Source organism: Ailuropoda melanoleuca, chromosome 14 (genome assembly GCF_002007445.2).
Source record: "Ailuropoda melanoleuca isolate Jingjing chromosome 14, ASM200744v2, whole genome shotgun sequence".
Taxonomy (NCBI): Eukaryota; Metazoa; Chordata; class Mammalia; order Carnivora; family Ursidae; genus Ailuropoda; species Ailuropoda melanoleuca.
In genome coordinates, this window is record NC_048231.1 from 76,202,967 (window position 1) to 76,208,966 (window position 6,000).

The following is a 6,000-nucleotide window of genomic DNA, read 5'->3' on the forward strand; positions in this document are numbered from 1 at the left end:
GGAGTGGGATTGAGGCAGGAGTTGGAAAGACATTTCCCTTTCGCTCAAGGATGTACCATAATTCATTTGTTTTATGTGAGGCTTGAAGAAGGGAACTCCCAGATTAAGTGAATGACCACTAAAAACATACTTAGGCATGTTAAGTCAGGCAGAGCTGTGTTCTGGTCACTTCAAATTATAAACAGTTATTGAACATCTGCTTTGTTCCAGGCCCTATGCTGGGCTGTCCAGGAGAAAAGAAGAAACATGAAACATGGTTTTGTACTCAGTTTATAATTGGGGAGACCAAAGTGAGCATACAAATGAGTAAGGATAAAAATGTGTAATATTTCTCGATAATTAAAGGGAAGGTGTTACAAAGTGGAACTTAATTAATGGACAAATGAACTATATGGACAGGAATCATCATAGATGAAAGGAAATGAGATACTTCAGACTGATAGACAAGGAAAACTTTGAGGGAAAAGGCTTGTTTGGTCTTAGATCTTGGTGTTTTACATATAGGTCTGAAAGTGTATGTAGGATTTGAGTACGTGGACAAAATTCATAAGGCCATGTGAGGGGACCGAGAGTGGTCTAAACAAACACGTGGAGGTAGCAAAATGCCTGGCATGTCTGTAATAAAATTACGCACAAGTGAATGGAAATGTGGGGACTCTGAGCCAGATGATGGGGGTCATCATAGAAGCTAAGCTTGAGGAGTTTGGCCTACTCCAGGGGCGATCTCCGCTCAGGACAGGGGGACATAGTTAGAACTCTCGTTTATGAAGACTTCCTGAGTGGCAGTAAAGAAAAAGGAAATCATGAAAGCAAGGAGACCATGCATGTGATGAGAAGGCAGCAAAGCCCAAGCAAGAGCATCTCAACAGATGCGGTGCAGTGGGAATAGGTGCGAGGACCCCGCTGGGAGAAGAGAATTGGCTGCCCCGCAAGTGCCTGGCGTCTTCTGCTTACTGCACACATTCTTCCCAGGATCCCCGCGCCGCTGATCCCTCCGCCTGACATGCTGTCCTCCCATAATATCACAGAGCTGTCCCTTCCTTGTCTTTCACGCTCTCAAAAAGCTCTTTCTGTACATACACCATGACCTTTCTATCACATTACCTTACTCTTGATAGTAAACTTTTTTACTGTCCACAACTATCTTACTCATAATTCGTTCACTCATTGATTTATTTGCTTAAAATCCTACCCACTTGATAAAACGGCAGCTCTGCAAGGAGAGGCCGTGGCTACAGTGATTCATGGCTGTAGTCCGTGGCACCCAGAATAATGACCACATAGTAGATACTCAATAAATGCTTGTTGATTAAAGAATGACAGAGAAGGGATGCTATGGCATAAGCATAATTTCTGGAGTCTGTTGCTAACATTATTTTCATGTATAAGGCATGATAATGAGTTTATGCTTTAGGGATTCCAAACTGAAGTCTTGGTGCCAGTGACGAGCAGAAAAATGTTACCCCCAGGAAATTAAATGTTGTGTCAAAAAACAGATGTGAGAATCTTTGTTCCCTTTTCCTGAGCACCCATAGGACTGATTGAGAATTCCTTTAATTCCATTGGCAGCATTTGCTACAGGTTCTAATATACCAGCAATATCTCGAAGGCCCTTTTCCTTCCAATGCTAACACTCTATGATTTTAAGTTACTGAATTCATAATCAAAATCAATATTCTTTTCATATAAGTGCTCAGCGAGGGTAGCCACATGCTTATTTCACTGAAACTTCCAATATCTAAAATATTTATAAATGTTACCACAGGGGCCAATATTCATAGCTTGTTTCAAGAACCACATAATTAAATACATCTCATAACTTGGTACACTTCAGTTTTTGTTTAAAGTTTTATGATAGAAACCACTTTTTAAAAAGGAACATTGAGATGCTTGCTAAGGTGGCATCTGATTTCTTCTACATAATCAGATTTTGTACAGTGAGAAGTCAGAAGTGAAAACTGAACTTATGTTAAAGTATTCATCTGTGACTAACCAAGTATTGACTGAGTCAAGATAAAAGTCTGAGATTTATTTATATCTCTTGAGCAGGGTTAAAATAATATCTTGACTAGAAGGCATCAGAAGCATATCAGCAAACTTGTATTTCAATCCAATGAACAGCCTCCAACAGACCTGTATATGTAGGAATTAGGGTTCATGGGCTTCCATATCTCCCCAGGGGAGTGAAGAGCTTACCTTATGCATCTCAGCAGCAGGTGGAATGAATTCCTTCCATGAGGGCGAGAGAGGGGCAGCAGCGTGAGCAAATAAGGTGACTAGTAATAAAAACTTCTACTTTAACTAAGCAGTACTCATTTAGGCTTGGACAGAAAAGCCAGAAACCTAATTCTCATTGTAAGAGAGTAGAGTTTCCTGCTCCAAGAAGACTGTTCCTATTCACTCACTGTTATCAGGAATCTGTTCAGCAGTGGTCTAAGCTTGTCATGGTGATGTAAAAAGTAAGGTTTAAACAGTCCTATTAAAGTCATACAAAGCCATAAATGAGTGGTCTGTGAGTCTCCCCCAGGGAGCAGTCTTTGAGGAGGAAGGAAGAAATGAGAAAGGAAGAAGTAGCCTGACAGGAAGAGAATTCATGAAAAGCAAACTGGGGCTTTCAAAAAGGGCTGTGCGTGTGTTTTGTTTCTAAATCTTGCTCAGAAGTCATTTTCTTCTGTAAAGGAGCTCTGGAAACCAGGGAAAATAACTCTAGCAGTGGTTCTCTTCTATGAAGTCCTGCAGTCCAGCTTGAGAAAATTCTCTTCATCTAGAAACACGGTAGATAAAAATCCCATAGGGTAAAGTTTTAATGACACAATTGTGGGGTTTCTCTCCAGAAAGGACCAGTCAAGAAAATGTCCTATAGTAGCACAATCAGCCCATCCACCGGGGGCCCCATCGAGACTTGACTCTGTGGACGCAACTAAGCCCACTATTATAATTACTATCAGGGGAAGAATTAGTGTTCTTTAGAAAATGAGAGCTCCTTGGTTTTTTTAAGCATAGACATGAAAAGAGATACAATGCTAAAGATATTTGTGGCTTAACATTAGTATATAATCTTCTGAGGTATTTATAAATGATAAGTTTTTTTTCTCATGATGAAGCTAGGATTTTTCTCTTTTACGTGACATCAAAGGAGCTTAACTCTGATATTCTCTTTGGAGCTTTGGTTTGGAGTCTCTGGAACATGTTGATAACATCTTGGAGACTTATTCAAGGAGTATCCCTTCGTGACTCTTTATTCTAATGGTATTGCAAGAGGAATACCATCCCACCCAGTAAATTATGAAAAAATGGTGCTCAGGAATTGCTGGTTGTTGATGATGGTGATGATGATGGCCTTATTTCATTCAAAAAGAAATACATATATTTCAGATCCTATTCAGCTTTGAACAAGGCTCTTTCCTTGAAAATGAAGACATCAGATTTTTTTCCACTCTATACCAAAAAATACTTTCGGTTTCCCATTTTCTATATAATAATTCTAGAACAAGATTATATCACCAACACTTACATTTAGTTTTAATTAGCAACTGCTTCTGAGCTGCACAATGAAATGCTTCAGTGGAAGAAATGGAAAAATTTATTAGTCTGTCAGTGTTGGTGCAGAAATAATTTTTTTTCCAAACTGCATATATTAGAGAAGTTTGCTAAAATACAGATTTTTTTTTAACTTCTTATCCAAACTATAAGTCACCTCTCTATCTCTAGGATTCTTCAACTTTAGCATGTGCTGGATTACTCCTGAGCGCTCACAATCACTCTTGTACTTCAAGCTCCCCAAGTCTCAAATGAGATGACTTTCGTGTGTGGTTGGGAAATCTCCTTTTATTGGCTGGAATCGTGCAGACTAGAAATAACTCTTTTCAGAGCAGTCTGGAAATGATTCTTAAACTGGAACCATCAAGTTGCATAGTAGGGTGTTTGGGCATAATGGTCAAACGAAGGGGGGGTGCACAGACATATTGTATCCTAGGAAAATAATGCCAAGTGAATTTAGTGGAACTACGTTGAGTGTTCAAATATATCTTAAATATAAAACTTGATGCTTCATAGTTAGAGTAGAAGATTAGGACACTATAATTTTCATCTCTTTCCAATCCAGCTGCATAACAGGCAGAACTATCAGCAGTTCATTCAATCATTCCGCAACTATTCTTGGGGCATTAACTATGTGTCAGGCCCTGTGATAAGATCTGCTATTTCAAGGCTGAATCAAACACTGTCCTTATCTGCAAGGAGCTTGCAGCTTGAGGCAGAGGACGTATAGAAATATTCACTGAGGGTAGTGAGATAAATGAAGGGGAGTGGTTTGTAAAGAAGTACAAAGAATAAAAGCACCCATCTTTAAGGTGGGGCACAGAGGAGATGATAACTGAATTGAGGGATGAGTAGGAGTTTATCAAGCAAGGTAGGAAGGCCATTGCAGAGCATGATATTGCATGGGCATAGACAGCGGGCAGCAGGGATGATTCAAGAGGTTGTGTGAAGTCGGGTGTGATTCCAATAGGTATCCTTTTGAGGAGAAGTGATTGGTTTTAAGGTTAGGATGGTAAGTAGGCAACAAATCATGGAAGACATTCCTTGTAAGGCATATGGATTTGAACACGAGTTAGTTCTCAACTATATCAAATGTGAGAATGCTGCTTAACATCACAATTTTTTTTTGCAGACTCACGCATGATGAAATAGGGATTAAATGAGAAAATACATGACACAAAGCTATAATTCATTCAGCAATGAATTATAAGAATTCATATTTTATTAATCAGTATCAAAGTACTTGTTGAACATTTACACTGTGCCATTTGCTGTGCTGGGAATAGGAGATGCACAGGATCCAAGAGATCATTCCTGATCTTAAGTTGCTTAGTGTCTAGTGGGGGAAACAATAGTTAGCAATCAGAACAACACATTGTGATCATTCCTGTAATGGAGGCCTCTCTAAGTTTTAGAGAAAAAGATAAGAGGATCCTATTGGGAAGACAGATATTGTTAAAATGTCTGTACTACCCAAAGCAATCTACAGATTTAATGCAACCTCTATCAGAATACCAACAGCATTTTTCATAGAACTAGAACAAATTGTCCTAATATTTGTATGGAACCCTAAAAGACTCAGAATTGCCAAAGAAATCTTGAAAAAGAAGAACAAAACTGGAGGTATCACAGTCTCAGATTTCAAGATATACTACAAAGCTGTAGTAATCAGAATAGTACGGTACTGGTACAAAAACAGGCACACCTCATTGGAAAAGAATAGAGAGCCCTGAAATAAATGCATGCTTTTATGGTTAATTTAGTCTATGACAAAGCAGTGAGGATAAACAATGGGAAAAAGTCTCTTTAGCAAATGGTGTTGGGAAAACTGGACAGCTATATACAAAAGAATGAAGCTGGATGACTTTCTCACACCACACACNACACACACACACACACACACAAACTCAAAACGGATAAAGACCTAAATGTGAAACCTGAAAACTTAGAATTTTTGAAAGAAAACATAGGCAGTAAACTCTTTGATATCAACCATAGAAACATTTTTCTAGATCTGTCTCCTCTGGTGAGGGAAACAAAAGCAAAATTAAACTATTTGAGACTACACCAAAATAAAAAGATTTTGCACAGTGAAGGAAACCATCAACAAAATAAAAAGACAACCTACTGAATGGGAAAAGATACTTGCAAATGATGTATCTGATAAGGAGTTAATATGCAAAATATGTAAGGAACTTGAACCACTTACCACCAAAGAAATCAAATACTCCAATTTAAAAAAGGGCAAAGGACATGAATAGACATTTTTCCAAAGAAGACCTCCAGATGGCCAACAGACACATGAAAAAATGCTCAACATCACTCATCGTAAGAGCAATGCAAATCAAAACCACAATGAGATATCATCTCACACCTGTCAGAATGGTTAAAATCAAAAACATGTTTTTCTACAAGTGTTGTTGAGGATGTGGAGAAAAAGGAAGCCTCATGCACTGTTAG

The 6,000-nt window shown here is 38.5% G+C and overlaps 1 long non-coding RNA gene across 1 annotated transcript in view; it reads right to left on the bottom strand.

The window, feature by feature from the left end:
* The window catches only part of LOC117796065, a 54,704-nt gene extending 52,194 nt beyond the window's left edge, over nucleotides 1–2,510 (bottom strand). Inside the window, exon 1 of the long non-coding RNA XR_004620409.1 lies at nucleotides 2,197–2,510. This is a non-coding gene — a long non-coding RNA (uncharacterized LOC117796065). The remainder of the gene's footprint in view (nucleotides 1–2,196) is intronic.
* Nucleotides 2,511–6,000: the final 3,490 nt, after the last annotated feature.